We start from the raw sequence: 19156 nt of genomic DNA, 5'->3' as shown, positions 1-19156 counted from the left end.
AGGGATATGGGGAAAAAACAGGAAAGAGGTACTGATTTTAGATTAATAGCCATGATCATATTGAATGGCAGTGCTGGCTCGAAGGGCCGAATGGCCTATTCCTGCACCTATTTTCTATGTTTCTATGCTTGAGCATATGGCAATAAAACTCGATCACTTGATTTTGAAGCATTCATGCATGGTGGAGGTATAATGTAGTCATAGAGTGATACAGTGTGAAAACAGGCCCTGTAAAGTAAAGAAGTACCCCCTCATGTTACCCCTAAACTTCTGTTCCTTAATTCTCAATTCATGTCCCCTTGTTTGAATCTTCCCTACTCTCAGTGGGAAAAGCTTATCCACGTCAACTCTGTCTATCCCTCTCATCATTTTAAAGACCTCTATCAAGTCCCCCCTTAACCTTCTGTGCTGCAAAGAATAAAGCCCTAACTTGTTCAACCTTTCTCTGTAACTTAGTTGCTGAAACCCAGGCAACATTCTAGTAAATCTCCTCTGTACTCTCTCTATTTTGTTGACATCCTTCCTATAATTAGGGGACCAAAATTGTACACCATACTCCAAAATTGGCCTCACCAATGCCTTGTACAATTTTAACATTACATCCCAACTTCTATACTCAATGCTCTGATTTATAAAGGCCAGCACACCAAAAGCTTTCTTTACCACCCTATCTACATGAGATTCCACTTTCAGGGAACTGTGCACAGTTATTCCCAGATCCCTCTGTTCACCTGCATTCTTCAATTCCCTACCATTTACCATGTACGTCCTATTTTGATTTGTCCTGCCAAGATGTAGCACCTCACACTTATCAGCATTAAACTCCATCTGCCATCTTTCAGCCCACTCTTCCAACTGGCATAAATCTCTCTGTAGACTTTGAAAATCTACTTCATCATCCACAACCCCACCTATCTTAGTATCATCTGCATACTTACTAATCCAATTTACCACACCATCATCCAGATCATTGATGTACATGACAAACAACAGTGGACCCAACACAGATCCCTGTGGCACCCCACTAGTCACTGGCCTCCAACCTGACAAACAACCATCCACTATTACTCTCTGGCATCTCCCATTCAGCCACTGTTGAATCCATCTTGCTACTCCACCATTAATACCCAACCATTGAACCTTCTTAACCAACCTTCCATGAGGAACCTTGTCAAAGGCCTTACTGAAGTCCATATATACAACATCCACTGCTTTACCCTCATCAATTTCCCGAGTAACCTCTTCAAAAAATTCAAGAAGATTAGTCAAACATGACCTTCCAGGCACAAATCCATGTTGACTGTTCCTAATCAGACCCCGTTTATCCAGATGCTTATATATATTATCTCTAAGTATCCTTTCCATTAATTTGCCCACCACTGACGTCAAACTAACAGGTCTATAATTGCTAGGTTTACTCTTAGACCCCTTTTTAAACAATGGAACAACATGCGCAGTACGCCAATCCTCCGGCACTATTCCCATTTCTAATGACATTTGAAATATTTCTGTCATAGCCCCTGCTATTTCTACTCTAACTTCCCTCAATGTCCTAGGGAATATCCTGTCCGGACCTGGAGACTTATCCACTTTTATATTTCTCAAAAGTGTCAGTACTTCCTCTTCTTTGATCCTCATAGTTTCCATAGCTACTCTACTTGTTTCCCTTACCTCACATAATTCAATATCCTTCTCCTTGGTGAATACCGAAGAAAAGAAATTGTTCAATATCTCCCCCATCTCTTTTGGCTCTGCAGATAGCTGTCCACTCTGACTCTCTAATGGACCAACTTTTTCCCTCGTTATCCTTTTGCTATTAATATAGCTGTAGAAATCCTTTGGATTTACTTTCACCTTACTTGCCAAAGCAACCTCATATCTTCTTTTAGCTTTTCTAATTTCTTTCTTAAGATTCTTTTTACATTCTTTATACTCCTCAAGCACCTCATTTACTCCATGCTGCCTATAATTATTATAGATCTCTCTCTTTTTCCAAACCAAGTGTCCAATTTCCCTTGAAAACCATGGCTCTTTCCAATTTTTACTATTTCCTTTCAACCGAACAGGGACATAAAGATTCTGTACTCTTGTAAGTTATAAGACTCGCTACAGTATGCACCATATTGCACAATTTCAAGCTGAAAAATGCAAATGTTCCGTACCAATGGCTCCCTCGGGCTTGGTCTCTCGCAAACTTCTCACTCCCAACTCTCACCCAATGTTGGCAGCCCTGTAGCTGATGCATGAGAGGGAGAGTAGCTGATGCCACCCGCTGAAGTATTGGTTGGGCTTATCTTTCCCTGATAATACTCAGAGGATGAAAAGGGAAAGAGATGTTGGTATATTTTTTACATGAATAAAACTCACTCTGTTTTCAAAGGAAGACTCCAAAGTTCTGTAGTAACTCAGCGGTTCAAGTAGCATTTCGGGAGAACATAGAGAGGTGACGTTTTGGGTTGCGTGAAGGATCCTGACACGAAACATCACCTATCCACGCTGCCTGACCCGCTGACAAAAATCACACACTTTACTCCAGTACTTTAAAGTGTGTGATTTTTGCAAACCAGCATCTGCAGTTCCTTGCCTCTCCATTCTCATCTTCCATCATTGGTGCAAAGTGGCAATAAAGTATAGCACCTCTAAAATGTGCTGCAGTAACTAATCAAGTCTTATTCAAATTGCTTCTCAAATGTTGTGATTCTGCCAGTTAAAAGGACAAGGAAAAGGGGACAGCACCATCCACACGTTACCATCAAAGTATTGCAATATAATCACCAATCCTCTCAATCAGTTAGTCAAAAATCTGAACTCATAATCCTGCAGCAACACACTTTAGCAGTTCTCACTCATATAAAAGCTAATAAACCAAAAAAACACTGCCAAATTAAATAGTCCAGCATTTTATGTCTTTCTTTCATATAAACCTGCAACAGCAGTTCCTTGTTATTACATACTCTTTCACTGGGGATATGGGTATTGCATGGTCCTGACAATTAGTGGCAGGTGCAAGAAAAAGCAAGCAAGATGTTTTGACGAATTCTTTACTAATGAATCCTTTCTTATTTTGTTGCTTTCAATATCCTCAATTCTCTTTTTTATTGTGGACGCTGAGGATTATTCCCTGAGGAAAAGTAGATGCTGGCAAGGCCATAATCCATATAGGCCATATATTTAATCCCTGATTGCTCTTTAACTGAGCCCATTTCAGACGACATTGTTTTGTCACATTTGTTGTGCACTTGCTTTCTTGGGTGGAAAAATATAAAGTTTCTCCATCCGGTGAAAGATATGCACGTTTCCTACTCAGGCTCCAGTTATTGCTGTTGCAATCGGATTTGCATCAATAAATATGGTCCTTTCTGCTTTAAGTAGTGAATATTGGAGATGATTGGAAAGGGTCAAGCTCTGAATGGTTAAGTAATCTGCAGATTGGCTAAAAGTTTTGACCCTTCTGTTGGAATTCTTATGCTGTTGAGGGATTTAAAGTATTCTTTTTTTTAAACTCTGTGATGGTAAGATTCCAATCGGAATCATTTGCTATATCACAGATTCAAAATAAGCTAATTTTGGAAAATACAATCGATTCCATGCTGGTTTGACTGGATGGATGGAGCATACTGTAGAACAGAGAAAAGTGGGGATCGGCAAGATCAAGCGAAGACTGGGCTATCGTTTCACTGAACACCTTCACTCAGTCTGCCTTTGCCTCTGAGATGTCCCGGTTGCCCAATATCTTAATTCCCCTTCCCATTCCCATACTGGCCTTTCTGTCCTGCACCTCCTCCATTGTCAGAGTGAGGCCTCTATATCCACCCCCCCCCCCCCCCCCCCACCCCATTCCCTGCATAATCATGACTATCAAAAGGCCTCTTAAAAACCACCTTTGTATCTGCTTCCACCGCCATTCCTGGCAGTGTGTACCAGGCATCCACCACTCTGAGTAAAAAACTCCTTTAAACTTTGCCTCTGTCACTGTAACGATATGCCCATTGTATTCCATATGAAAGTATTCCAAGTCATTACTCAGTAATTGTATTCCAAGTCAGTAATCGTACAAGAGTTGAAATGGAGTTTATAAGCCCACAATATTTAGTTTGGTTACAGTGCTAATAACTGAGTTAAAAGTATCTTGGATTGGACTTTGGATATGAAATGACTGATATGAAATTAATTTGACTGCCTATCTAATTTCTGTTATAATTGGTCTGAATTATTATGATTATTATTGTGTGGTTTACAACAGGAAGAGGAGAAGAGGCTTGATTTACAGAATGAAAATAAAGGAAACTGCTGACACAGGAAATCAGAAATAAAACCAGGATTTGGAAAATTGAGTTTCAGTTTTGGTTTTATTATCTTCATATGTAATAAATAAATTGCATATGTAATGAATAAAAACAGTTTGGACCTGGACCTGAAATGTTAATTGTTTCTTTTCTTTTCTTAATGTACTGAAGGTGGAAATGGTGCATAAAATAAATTTGAAAAGACCCAACAAATTGTCACAAAAATAAAAAATGCTAGAAAGGGGTAGCTTTGGGATGTTGCAACAAATTGGGAAATAGGAAAAGGAAGCAGATTTATACAACTCATGCGCGATTACTCATAAAGTGCAATTTATTCATTACATATGATGATTATACAACCAAAACTGGAACTTAATTTTCCAAATTCCAGACAAAATCAAGGCTAATCATTTCACTGCAGGCCTATAGGGTGCCTGTTTCGATCATGTACAACGATACTGATTTTATGTCAACAGGGGTCCAAGTAAAACAGTTTGACTGCAGGGTCCTTTTTGCTGGGGCATCGATCACCTTAAATCAAATGCACTGAAGTCATTAATGTGAACACTATTCCTACTCAAGCATAACATAATTCACTTTTTTCTATTCCTTTGTAAGGCATTTTTAAAAAATCATGTATAAAATAAAGACTTTCTCTTCAACATTTGCCCAAATAGAAAAATACATATGCCAGTTTTGTAATAGACATAAATATATATGCCAGGTGTAATAAATTTTCCAAGGTAAATGCATTACTGTGTTCAAACCTCTTCATTGGCACTCATAAGGAACTATTTAAAAAAATATATAGATGTCAACATTTCAGTTTTTCTCAGTTCTTTATTTTTGATCAGCAGTTGTGTTTTAAGGAAGTTTCATTTTCAATGAGGCGTGTAATTCTCGAAAAATGCAGCATATTATAAAAACTGAAAATGGAAAAGAAAGCTTATTTCGAAACAGTAGGAAAATATCTGACCATCATCCACAACTCTGAGTTTAGGGGAAAATCTAACGACTGGGAAAGTCCTCCGAGGACCATTGTGTAACCATGACAATGGAGGCCATCAAAGCAACATTATAGGAACCTCTAAAGCAATGATTGTCCTCAAACTGTTTCACGTAACAAAAGCATATTGGTTGCAGATATAAAAATCCCACCATTTGGAAATAAGATTAGCTTTGCTTTAAATGCTGATATGAAAACAATGGAAATGTCTTTTTTATTGCCTTGTATCACATTTCAAGATTTTATCAATGAAAGAATTTAGAAAAAAGTTACATCTAAGGTTTCCATTAAACAAACTATATTAATTGACGTTTCGTTCAAAAGGCACTGGGGGATAAAAAGGTTAAAATTCAAATAATCTCTATTTAATGTCTATTAACAATAAACTCCACATATCTCACATCCATTGTAGTAATAGCTACTAGATTTGAGATTGTGGCAGGACAAATTTGGAATAGGCCTTGCACTTGAAAATGGTGCAAACTTGGTTCCAAGACTGCTTCCCTTTGCACCATGTATTCATTTGTACTCATGTATTGTGGTCATGCGTCTCACATTCGGCTTGTGAGATGTGAACTTTCTAACAATCATTCTCTGTCTGGCTTGCTGAATTTTTTTGGGTTCCCTACTGTGCACCATCTTATTCATCCTCGACTGTGTGAAACCTAAAATCGGTTGCTGCTGAAACGCAATTATTCAAGTTATGATGACTAACACCCAGGGTTATGATGACTAAAACGTGCTTGATATTCACTCAAATTTATGTTTTGACCATAGTTTTAAACAGATACATTTGAACAATGAAAGAGGAATCAATATTGTGATCACTGAAATGGATCAGTGGCGTAAATTTTTTTTCTGCTGCATTGATTTAGTATAAAAAACGGTATTAATGCTTTGTATAAAATCAATAATAATAATAAAAGCAATCATAATAAAATAATTTTGAACATTGATGAATGCAGTAATTGCATGAATTAAATGTGAGTTAAACCCAGATTAAAATGTTTAATTATGAGATTATTCATGTTATTTTTCTCAACTATTTTTATAGCTATAATTATAAATTAAAAAAAAACTATAATCTCCCCATCATCGAAAGGATCTAAAAGATGTGCTGTCTTCAAAAGGCAGCCACATCTTCAGGGACCCACACCACCCTGCCCACACTCTCATTTCACTCCTGCTATCGGGAAGAAGGCAGAGATCCCTGAAAATTAACAATCAGGTTCAGGAGCAGCTTCCTCCCAACAACCATCAGGCTATTCAACACTATGAACTCCACTTAAATTCCGAACTACAAACTGTCTTGATTGCACTAGGGATTTGGTGGCGTTGTTTTTGTCTTTGCTCTATATTGTTTTTTTGTTTTTATATATTGAACATCTTGTTGATTATGATGGTGTCTACTGAGTCCTATGTTTACACATCTGTTGTGCTGCTGCAAGTAAGAATTTCATATTCTGTTTTGGGACATATTCAAAATAATACTCTTGACTCTTGATTCTTAAACATTAAAAAAAACATGGACCCATGTACTCACATTTATGTGACCTTATATGTGACAAACATTTTGAATATCTTGTACTTTTTCTTCTTCCCAGGCTATCCCTTGTTATCAAGGATAATTTACTTGCGCTACACTTTTGTGGGTTGTGAGGTGGCTAATAAAGCCAATGTGGGAATCACAGATTCAGCCACAGGTGGACTAAAGGTGGCTGAAGAGCCGGAATGGTGAGTAGTTTGTTAGGTAGTTCACTATCTCTGTCACTAATGCATGGCCATGCCATCTCAATGCCTTCAATAATTCTTCTCCGATTTGAACAGACAAAGGCCGGGTGTTCCCAGGAGTCAGTGGGGAAGTTGCATTTCTTTATGGAAGCTTTGAGCATATCCTTGAAACATTTCCCCTGTCCTCCTGGGAATACCTTCCTATGTTAGAAATGGGAATAGAGTGCTTTGATTCAGGAATCTGGCCATCGATCATCCATTCATTCTAGTTCTATGTTATCCCACATTCACAACTTACACACTAGGGGCAATTTACAAGCCAATTAACCTACAAATCTGCTCGTCTTTGGAATGTTGCTAGAAACCACTGGGAGAAAACCCACACAGTCACAGGGAGGATGTACAAACTCTGCACAGACCCATAGTCAGGATTGAACCCAGATCTCCAGCGCTGTGAGGCAGCAAGCTCTACAGATGTGCCACTGTGCCACCCCTTAATTATTCTGCAAATTTTAGTGGAGTGTTTACTTGTAGCTGCAGTATAGTATTTTTATCCTGTAATTTAATTTGCTGATTTAGAGTCATAGACTTGTTGTATTGAATGAATCTAATTTATAGTGTTTTAATTGTCCTTTCATTCTTCCCCAAAGAAAACTAGTTGCAGTTGATTGGCTAAAGTTTTAGATAAATGTAGATCAGTAATGTATATGTGTACATCTGGATTCATTTCTTCGATCTGAGAAAGGAAGACTTGCTTTCCTCTCACCACCTCTAGGTATCCAATTGGATTTTTTTAGGCTAATGTTAGAGAGCTTTTGAGTTAACATCGAGTTGTGCAACTCTCTCCTTGCCCATAACCAGACTGGCTATATGGATTTTAATCTTGTAGTTTGAATCACTCTCATACCTGCACAATGTGATTTTGAACTCCAATTTTGCTAAGCTTATTAAAATTAACCATGCATTTTCATAGGACGCAGGACAATTTGAAATAATGTTAGGCCCCCGGATCATTATCCAGTGAATTCTGGAAATAATACCCTCTAAACGAGATAACTGTCCAGCAATGACAGGAAATGTCTAACTCTATAGTTAGCTGCAGTTTTGTTGGACGATTTTGTCTTTCCTTTGTGTGCAATCTCTTCCACCATTGCAAAGGTACACACATAATGCCCAATTCTTCTGCTTCTGACAATTTGAGCATTCAATTTCTGCAAATAGTCAACTTCCTTACTTTCAATACTGGAAATCTTTCACCTCCTCTGTAAAACCAAAGCTTTTGGTCCCAGTAACATCTAGGGGTGGAAGATTGCAACCTTCACGTGGTCCGCCCTGTGAATGCAATCAACCCGGCGTGCACAATCAAATAAGATCAAAGTAAGCATGCAGGTACAACAGGCAGTGAAGAAAGTGAATGGCATGTTGGCCTTTATAACAGGAGGAATCGAATATAGGAGCAAAGAGGACCTTCTGCAGTTGTACAGAGCCCTAGTGAGACCACACCTGGAGTATTGTGTGCAGTTTTGGTCCCCTAATTTGAGGAAGGACATTCTTGCTATTGAGGGAGTGCGGCATAGGTTTACAAGGTTAATTCCCGGGATGGCGGGACTGTCATATGCTGAGAGAATGGAGCAGCTGGGCTTGTACACTCTGGAGTTCAGAAGGATGAGAGGTCATCTCATTGAAGCATATAAGATTGTTAAAGGCTTGGACACGCTAGAGGCAGGAAACGTGTTCCCGATGTTGGGGGAGTCCCGAACCAGGGGCCACAGTTTAAGAATAAGGAGTAAGCCATTTAGAACGGAGACGAGGAAACACTTTTTCTCACAGAGAGTGGTGAGTCTGTGGAATTCCTTGCCTCAGAGGGCGGTGGAGGCAGGTTCTCTGGATGCTTTCAAAAGAGAGCTAGATAGGGCTCTTAAAAATAGCGGAGTCAGGGGATATGGGGAGAAGGCAGGAACAGGGTACTGATTGGGGATGATCAGCCATGATCACATTGAATGGTGCTGGCTCGAAGGGCCAAATGGCCTGCTCCTGCACCTAATGTCTATTGTCCATTGTCTATTGTCTAAATAGAACAAGTTGTCCTACAACTTTAGGCTGTGCACGCCATTCTCAAGAAGAAAGTAACATCTCTTTTCTTTTTGCCTTTATGTGCTTTACTTATGATCTTGTCCATTCAAAAAAAAATACTGACAGTTCCTTTAAAATCTAAATAAAAAGCTATACAGCTTAATGTGTCCAGAGCTAACTCTTTGTTTTAACTTCGAAAAGAATCTCAGTGACCACATTATTTTTCCATAAACCTAACTTTGAATAAAGAGGGTGTCTAGGAGCAATGTGGCCCCATTGAAGACAGTTAATGGTGATGTTGTAGGTAAAATAAGGAAATGGCATCATTGTTTAGACAATCGACAATAGGTGCAGGTGTAGGCCATTCGGTCCTTCGAACCAGCACCCCCATTCATTGGCTGATCATCCACAATCAATACCCCATTCCTGCCTTCTCCACATATCCCTTCACGCCTCTATCTTTAAGAGATCTATCTAACTCTCTCTTGAAAGCCTCCAGAGAATTGGCCTCCATTGCCTTCTGAGGCAGTGAATTCCACAGATTCACACCAAAAAAGTGTTTCCTCATCTCCATTCTAAATGGCCTACCCCTTATTCTTAAACTGTGGCTCCTGGTTCTGGACTCTCCTAACATCGGGAACATGTTTCCTGCCTTTAGCGTGTCCAAACCCTAAACAATCTTATATGTTTCATAAGATATCCTCTCATCCTTCTAAATTCCAGCCGTTCCATTCTATCAACATATGATGGGAATTAACCTCGTGAACCTACGCTGCACTCCCTCAATAGCAAGAATGTCCTTCCGCAAATTTGGAAACCAAAACTGCCCACAATACTCCAGGTGTAGTCTCACTAGGGCCCTGTACAGCTGCAGAAGAACCTCTTTGCTCCTATACTCAACTCCTCTTGTTATGAAGGCCAACATGCCATTCGCTTTCTTCACTGTCTGCTGTACCTGCAAGCTTACTTTCAGTGACTGATGAACAAGGACACCCAGATCTCGCTGTACACCCAGATCTCGCTGTACTTTTCCCAAATTGACACAATTCTTTCCTCTTTTTACAAAAGATCAGTGATCACCCCATACACTAGCACTATCCTACACACTAGAGACAATTTGCAATTTTACTGAAGCCAATTAACCTACAAAACTGTACGTCTTTGTAATATGGGATGAAACTGCAACACCCGGAGCAAACTCACGTGGTCACAGGGAGAACATACAAACTCTGTACAGACAACACCTGTAGTCGGGATCTAACCCGGGTCTCTGGCACTGTAAGGTAGCAGCTCAAACACCGCGCCACTGTGCTGCCACGGCACTAGTTTCTGATAAATTCACTTGATCAAATGGTTTTTATCCTTGAATTTGAAAGGAAATAGAAGAACATTGCAAATGCTTCAGCTATATTCTTTTTAAAATAAAATATTGCAGCTGCTGAAAATCTTAAATAAAAGCAGGAAGGGTTAGAAATGTATAGAATGTATGTGCCGTATTTCCCGGCAATGAAGATACCGGGGAGGGAAGTAGCTCAGGTGGCTGCGAGCGGCCGCCGGGACAAGACAGCGGAATCAGCCCCCACCTCAGTGCCTTCTGCCGGCCCGCTCACCTCTGGCAGTGCTCTCCGTCTCAACACCTCTCTCCTGCCGATCGCCGGCCCCATTCATGTCAGCTACTTCCCGCAAATCCTTAAATTCCGACTGCCGCCGGGAGCAGGACATGGCCTCACTTGCTGCACTGGGTGACACTGTATGGCATTCACTGCCCCGTCTGCCCCATGTCCCCAATGTAAATTTGCATGGGGACATGCTTTGGAGGTGTGTGGCGGTTGTTGGTCAAGTGAGAATAACAGAGAGAATAAGAATGTTACTGCCTTGTGAACAGATGCGCACCAAAGCAGAAATTCTTGTTATCCCTATTTTTAACCTGGCTCGGAGCCCAGACAGTGAGGGGACCAGCTCAAGAGCAAAGATCACAGAGCGGAGCGGGTCAGCGGGCGATGGATATCAGAACAACGGGCGGTGGAGCTTACTCCTGTGTCAGCGCGAGTAACCTCAATTGGTCCCTTGAACTAGTATTGTGATTCAATAAGATCACAACTGATTCAACTTGTCCCGGTGTGCTCCCGTTTTCCCCACCATCTCTCCACCTGCCATCATCCACCACCCCCCACCCATTCAGTCATTCAGAATGGAGATCTGGAAACTGAATTGTTACTTTCTTTATTTTTATTTTTGATAGATTTTTATTATTTTTATAGCGTGAGAAATTCTATGGCCCACCAGCCTTCAGGTTCCTGGGAGTCAACATCTCCGATGACCTCTCTTGGTCCCACAATACCTCAACTCTGATCAAGAAGGCTCACCAGCGTCTCTTCTTCCTGAGGAGACTGAAGAAGGTCCATCTGTCTCCTCAGATCCTGGTGAACTTCTACCGCTGCACCATCGAGAGCATCCTTACCAACTGCATCACAGTATGGTATGGCAACTGCTCTGTCTCCGACCGGAAGGCATTGCAGAGGGTGGTGAAAATTGCCCAACGCATCACCGGTTCCTCGCTCCCCTCCATTGAGTCTGTCCAAAGCAAGCGTTGTCTGCGGAGGGCGCTCAGCATCGCCAAGGACTGCTCTCACCCCAACCATGGACTGTTTACCCTCCTACCATCTGGGAGGCGCTACAGGTCTCTCCGTTGCCGAACCAGCAGGTCCAGGAACAGCTTCTTCCCGGCGACTGTCACTCTACTCAACAACGTACCTCGGTGACTGCCAATCACCCCCCCCGGACACTTATTATTATTTATTCAAATCATTTGCTATGTCGCTCTTCCAGGGAGATGCTAAATGCATTTTGTTGTCTCTGTGCTGTACACTGACAATGACAATTAAAATTGAATCTGAATCTGAATCTGAATCTTTTTTCAAAATTTATCAACTCAAAATGGGGGTGCGTCTTCGACCCAGGTGCGTCTTCATTGCCGGGAAATACAGGTATATAGAAAAACTGTGTAATATTACGTTGATGAAATCAGATTAGAAATAGTGAGAGATAAAACAAAATGCTTGGAAGGAGGCAAAAAAGGCAAGGTTTATCAAAGGGAGTAAAAGAGCAAAGATTAAAGAACTGTATGTGTGATTATATTAAGTAAAAGGAAGTGGTGATAGAAAATCAAAAGCTGAACACAGTGTAAACACAACATAGCTTTCAACCCTGTCCACACCATTAATTTCCACGACTACTTTTGATTACATATTCTATCATTTTGCTTGTGGATTGCACCCCATTTCCCCATTTTCTCATTCTCTGTTTTTTGATAGCAACTTCAACAGTTTCCAATGTATATTTTTTTCTTGATTGTGGATTCACTCAAATGTTAATGAGATCTTTAATTGTGTCCATTCCAGAAAACAATGATCAATCTCCAACGTTTAAGATTTTAAGATTGCTTGTTTATGTGCTTAATTAGAATGGACTTTCGATCACATCTTCTATTATTGCTATTAAAATAGATTAAATAACAATGATGTACTTATCTTGTGCCATTTACAGATTAGTGTCTAAAAGAAACTGAAATTAAGGTATATTATAGTACGTAAATATGCAATAAAATTGCTTGGAATGAAACCTGTTTTGTTAGATGTTACATTGTAGCAAACTATAAGTTTATACAACATATCTTCTTTCTTACAACTATAGGTTTCTTTGTGTTGCTTTATGCATAAGCGATTAGACAAAGGTAGCATTATGAAGAGAACATAGTTCATTGGCAGTAATTCTCAACTAAACAGCTGTCTAGTACATTGTATCAAAGTTATTCAATAAAGTACATTCAGTTCCTACAGGCACCCTAAGAATTATTTACACTACCCAGTTTCCCCTTTAACTAAAACCACACAAATCCACAACATTATACGGTTAGGAAGTTAAATATTTACATATATATGCACTGTTATCATTTTTTATGATATTAAGTTAAATATTTACATGTTTGCACAGTTATAAATTCAACTAACTATAAACTTAATTGATTTACTTAACTGCCCAATCTCTGAGACCTCAACAATTGCATTTGCCATCCCTAACTTGTGTACTCGGGTACTCAATTCGAGTAAACTGTTTATGTAAACTGTGCGTCATTCATTTGGCTGCATCACAAAAACCATCCTACACTCTATATCTACACTCATTCTGTATTTTATGTTCTTGAACACCATCTTCTTAAGTATCAGTGCATTTAATTTACTTATGTGACACTTCCAATATCTGTCATACATCTTCATACGTAAACCCTGAATCCCAGTGCTTGCACAATTTCTTCATGGCTCCATCTTACTGTTATTGCATGTCCAGGAGGTTTCTTTCATTGTCTCCCAGTTAAATATGTGCCTCCCGGCCGGCCCCAGCTGCCTCTCCAACTCAGCCACATTCTCAAGTATCGGCACATCACATCTCAGTTGGGACATCCTGTTGTGCAGCTGTAATTACGAAGAAATAATGTAAGTCAACCACTTATATAACTAGTTAAATTGTTCAATATTTGCTATTTCATTGATTCTATTTATTCACTCCTTCAATAAAATGGTGGATGGTATAAGATGTTAAACTGTACCAGATTCCATTGCAGCAAGGCAAACTGTGCAAACATGAGCAGCCAGTTCTTCAGGGAAGCTGTGGGTTGCAAAGACTGGCCTCAAAGCCTCTATGGACTGCCCTGTTGATGTGCACAACCCAAATTCTTACCACTCTGACTGGCTATCGATCTACAGGTGGAAACACTCCATTCTCAACAGAAAAAATAGTGGGTGGCCTCAGGAAGGGCTAAGCTAGGCATCGCCATGTTTGTGGGCAGCGATGGCCTGCAGTGCTGACATGCCAAGTAGGACTTCACCAGATCTTCGATGTCCAGAGGAATCATAGGGCAGCACACAGAGCCTCTGGCCAGTGTTTCGATATTGACAGGTCCTATATGCTCTGCATGGACAGCTTTCAGCATGCATACATGAAGCCATTTTAGAATCACCATAACCATAACTCTTCAATATTTTAGCTGCATCTTATTTATTTTACATGCAGGAACATGCAATATCAGAAGCTTGTAGCCTGATTCCACTGTGTGAGTAATAAGTGCACAAACTCTCTCACATGCCAGTCTTTAAAGACAAAGAGTATGATAACATAAGAAACAAGCAGGAGTAGGTTTGATCCTAGATACTTTCATCCATAACCTTATATTACATGAAATTGCTAATATAGAAATATCTATTTATCTCCATGTTGAACATACTCAAAAGATTTTTCTTATGGTTATCAAAAATGGTTAGGAAGTTCTTGATCGCCAGGAACAGGCCTCCCAATTCCTCCGTCTACGCCGCATCTGCACCCAGGATAAGTCGTTCCACATCAGGGCATCGGAGATGTCCTCATTCTTCAGTGAACGGGGGTTCCCCTCTTCTACTATAGATGAGGCTCTCACCAGGGTCTCTTATATATCCCGTGACTCTGCTCTCACTCCCCATCCCCCCACTCGGAACAAGGCAGAGTCCCCATTGTCCTCACCTTCCAACCTACCAGCCATCACACACAACAAATAATCCTCCGACATTTTCGCCACCTCCAAAGTGATCCCACCACTTGCCACATCTTCACATCTCCTCCCCTGTCTGCTTTCCGCAGAGACCGCTCCCTCCGTAACTCCATGGTCAATTTGTCCCTTCCCACCTGAACCACCCCCTCTCCGGGCACTTTCCCTTGCAACCACAAGAAATGGTACACTTGTCGCTTTACCTCCCCCCTTGACTCCATTCAAGGACCCAAGCAGTCTTTCCAGGTGCGGCAGAGGTTCACCTGCACCTCCTCCAACCTCATCTATTGCATCCGCTGTTCTAGATGTCAATTGCTCTACATCGGTGAGACCAAGCGTAGGCTTGGTGATCGCTTCACCGAACACCTCCGCTCGGTTTGCAATAACGAACCTGATCTACTGGTGGCTCAGCACTTCAACTCCCCCTCCCATTCCGAATCTGACCTTTCTGTCCTGGGCCTCCTCCATGGCCAGTGTGAGAACCACCAAAAATTGGAGAAGCAGCACCTCATATTTCGCTTGGGCAGTTTGTACCCCAGCGGTATGAACATTGACTTCTCTAAATTCAGGTAGTCCTTACTTTCTCCTCCACTTCTCAGCCCTCTAGCTCCACCTCTTCCTTTCTTCCTACCGCACCCCCCCCCCCCCTCACCCTCACATCAGTCTGAAGAAGGGTTTCGACCCAAAACATTGCCTATTTCCTTCGCTCCATAGATGCTGCCTCACCCGGAGTTTCTCCAGCATTTGTGTCTACTGTCAACTGACAATATCTGTGCTCGCCATGATGCCAAGTTAATCTCCTCTGCCTGTATGTGATCCATACTTCTCCATTCCCTGCATATCCATAAAAATATTGTACCTGCTTCCACCATCACCCTTGGCAGTGCATTCCATTCACCCACCACTGTCCTGTAAAAAATACGTTCCCTCTGATCTTAAAGCTATGCCCTCTAGCCTTTGACATTTCTACCCTGGAAAATAGGTTCTGACTTCTATCCTATCTCTGCCTTTCATAATTTTATATACCTATCAGGTCTTTCCTCAAACTCTGATGTTCCTAAGAAAATAATCCAAGTTTGTCAACCTCTCCTTATTGGTAATAGCCTCTAATCAAGGCATAATTCTGGTAAACATCTTCAGCACCCTCGCTAAAGCCTTCACGTCGTTCCAGCAATGACAGAATGCATACTATACTCCAAATACAGCCTAACTAGTCATATGAAGCTGCAAACTGATTTTTTGATTCTCATATTCAATGCCAGACTGATGAAGGCAAGCATACTGTATGCCTTACTTACCATTCCATCTATCTGCGTTGCCTCTTTCAGGGAGCTATGGCCTTGGACCTCTAGATCTCTCTGTATATCAATGCTGTTAAGAATCCTGCCATTAACGGTGTACTTTTCCCTTGCACTAGAAATCCAAATGTGCAGCAGCTCACACTTGATTGGATTAAACTCCATTCACGGTTAGATGTGGTAGCAATGCAGTGTTTTGATTGGATCTGAAGGTTGTGAGATCTTTTCGCTGTTTTTGCTATTTTTGCTATCTAGAGTGCAAACAATCCTGTATGACTAGTTTGGCACCTCATCGATTTAGGTATGCCTGCAGCTGCTGTCAACATGCAGTTCTGCACTCCTCAATGAACCAGAGTTAATTCCTTGGTTTGATAGTAATGGCAGAGCGAGGACTTTACCTGGTTTGAAGTTAAAGATTGCATTGGTGCACATTTTTGCTGCTGCAGTGTCTTGTGTATACCCACTTTAGAGTTAGCAGAAATGTTTTGTGCTAAATAATACCATGAAGGTATACTCAGAATGATGTCAGTAGTTTCCACAAGGACTTGTGGTTATCAACTACTAATGCCATCATAGACAGTTGCACTTGTCACATGTAGTTTGGTGAAGAAATGATCAAGTAGGCTGAACCCTTGTATTTATTGTTGTCTTTATCATTATCATGTATACCGTTTACTCTATCTATGTGTTTCTTGCGAATGAGGAATTCCATTGCGACATGATGTATATTGCAATAAACTAATTTGAATCTGAATCACAATCTTCTACAGACCTTGTATGATAGCTACGTATTTCAGAATTTGGCCAGCTTGGTTAGTGTTGCTGCTACTAAGCCATTGCTGATGATAATGATAATAATAATAATAAATTGAATTTATATAGCGCTTTTCAAGGACTCAGTCGCTTTACAGGGCAAGGCAAACAAAAAACAAAAACAAAAACAAAACAAAACAAAAACAGAACACAAACAAGAACACAAGAGGCAATAGCAGACGGAGAAGCGGCGAACAAACAGCGCCAGCGTCCTCTCCGTGCAGCGTCCTTTCAGCTAAAACATAACAATAATAAAGATCTTTAACATAAAAATATCCCCCCACAATGGTTTCCATTATGAGGGAAGGCACAATGTCCAGTCCCCATCCCCAGTTCACCCATAGTCGGGCCTATTGAGGCCTCCACAGTTGCCTCTGCGGAGGCCCGATGTTTCAGGCCGTTCTAGCCAGTTGATGGTGCTCCGGCGTCGGGAGAGTCCTCTCAGCGGCTTGGGACACTTGGAACGGCCGCCTCCTTACCGGAGACCGCGGCTCCCGAAGCCAACAAGGCCGCGCCGGTTGGAGCATTTCCACTGGCGATCTCGTCGCGTGATCCCAGGCTCCCGGTGTATAGTTCGGCGCCGCCGCCCGCGGCTGGCCGCTCCACAGTCCCGCAGCTCCGCAATGTTTTTTCCCGGCGGTTCTTTAGCTCACCGGAGCTCCAGCGCGGCGACCCGGGCAGGGCATCGCATGCTCCGCTCCGCGATAGCACTCCAGCGCTGTGCCGCCGCCGAAGCCGAGGTTCTGGGCGGTCCCCGACAGGAAAACGCCGCTCCAGGCCCGCTGGTAGGCCGCGAGGACGGGTCGACGATGCAGCCCGGAGAAAAGCTGCCTCTCCGACCAGGTAGGAACCCTAGAAAGAGGTTTCCCCATTCCCCCTCCTCCCCCACATAAAAAAGTCTAGACCTCCTAAAAACAACACTAAAACTCACTAAAAATAAAAAAAAGAGTGAAAAAGACAGACAGCTGCTGGCTAGGCAGCCATACACAGGACGGCACCCAAATGGCTGATGATGGACAGTGGAACCCACCAGCCTCCATTCTGTATCCTTGCTTCATTTAGTATTTCTTCCAAGTGTTGTTCAACATAAAGGAGCACTGATTAATCCGCTAAAGATGGTAAGTGATAATCAGGATGTGGTTTCTTTGCCCATGTTTGACATGATGCCGTGGGACCGAACAGGGTCTGGAGTCTGTTTAATGCATTGTCACAAACATATTAAGAGAACCCCCTTCACCTTTTCCTGTCACACAGCATTCCTGGGCTCCTACTCCTTTCAGGAACAATGTTACAAACTCAAAGCCAATCTCTCCTTAGCTATTTTTTTTTGTGTTGTTGGAAACATAAATGATTAGATACAAGTGCTGCTGTACGTAGAACATTCTTCCTGTGTGTTTCCAGAATATGTTGTTTTAGGTTACCAGCATATATAGGTTTTGATTTTCATATATTATTGAATGCATGTGAAATAAGACATTATTACAATGCACATTCCATTTAATGAAAGAAGGAACTAAAGAATTAGACTCCAATTCTTACCACCTTTTCATTTTCACTATGCTTGTGATGTATGCAGTCAATGAGTATAATGAGCACCCTGGGCGCCTCTTTATGAAGCTAAATGAAGCATGGACTTTATTTAGTTTTAAAACTGTTTTATTTTAGAATCGGATTTCACTCAGATAAAAGTAATCTTTTACTTCGATTTTATAATCGAAAGATTAAGAGATTAAGAGGAGAGGCGCAGTCAATTGCTGAAGAACATACCCACAGGACCCGCAAACACTTATCATCATGCTTGGGAAAAATAACAGATTTCAGTTCTGGTTATAAATCTGATGATAGGGCACGGATCTGAAACATTTGTTTAAGAAGGAACCGCAGATGCTGGAAAATCGAAGGTAGACAAAAATGCTGGAGAAACCCAGCGGGTGAGGCAGCATCTATGGAGCGAAGGAAATAGGTGTTGTTTCGGGTCGAAACGTTGCCCATATCCTTCTCTCCATAGATGCTACCTCACCCGCTGGGTTTCTCCAGCATTTTGTCTACCTTCTGAAACATTTGCTCTGTTATTCCTCCACACACGCTACCTGATTTGCTGAATGTCTTTGTGGCACTCGCTGGGATAGGTTGCCGCAACGAAGGAGACCATTCGGCCCGTCGTGAAGGCGACGGCTGATGACAGTTGCCGAGGCGGGGGCGGGGCCGGCTGGCGGGGGCGGGGCGGGTCAGGGGGCGGGGCCGGCTGGCGGGGGCGGGGCGGGTCAGGGGGGTGGAACCGGCCAATCGCATTAACGGAAACCGCCGAACCGGAAACTGGCCGGGCACTTCCGGCGATCCTGCCCTCTTGGTTTTTTTCCTTCTCCTTCCT

General features: G+C 41.7%; 1 long non-coding RNA gene across 3 annotated transcripts; it reads right to left on the bottom strand.

Moving 5' to 3' along the window:
• Nucleotides 1-4453: 4453 nt before the first annotated feature.
• On the bottom strand, nt 4454-19005 carry LOC116983485. Of its 3 annotated transcripts, none has more exons than XR_004414703.1 (3): nt 18876-19005; nt 13427-13568; nt 4454-4817 (listed from the first exon to the last, which is right to left on the bottom strand). It is a non-coding gene; the product is annotated as an uncharacterized LOC116983485 (long non-coding RNA). The 3 variants fall into 3 exon arrangements; XR_004414704.1 differs by lacking the exon at nt 4454-4817 and adding an exon at nt 4852-5212; XR_004414702.1 differs by lacking the exon at nt 4454-4817 and having other exon boundaries at nt 12521-13568.
• Nucleotides 19006-19156: the final 151 nt, after the last annotated feature.

This window comes from Amblyraja radiata, chromosome 18 (genome assembly GCF_010909765.2).
Source record: "Amblyraja radiata isolate CabotCenter1 chromosome 18, sAmbRad1.1.pri, whole genome shotgun sequence".
Lineage (NCBI taxonomy): Eukaryota > Metazoa > Chordata > Chondrichthyes > Rajiformes > Rajidae > Amblyraja > Amblyraja radiata.
The sequence above is the reverse complement of the archived record's forward strand: the minus strand, read 5'-3'. Positions and strand labels throughout refer to the sequence as shown.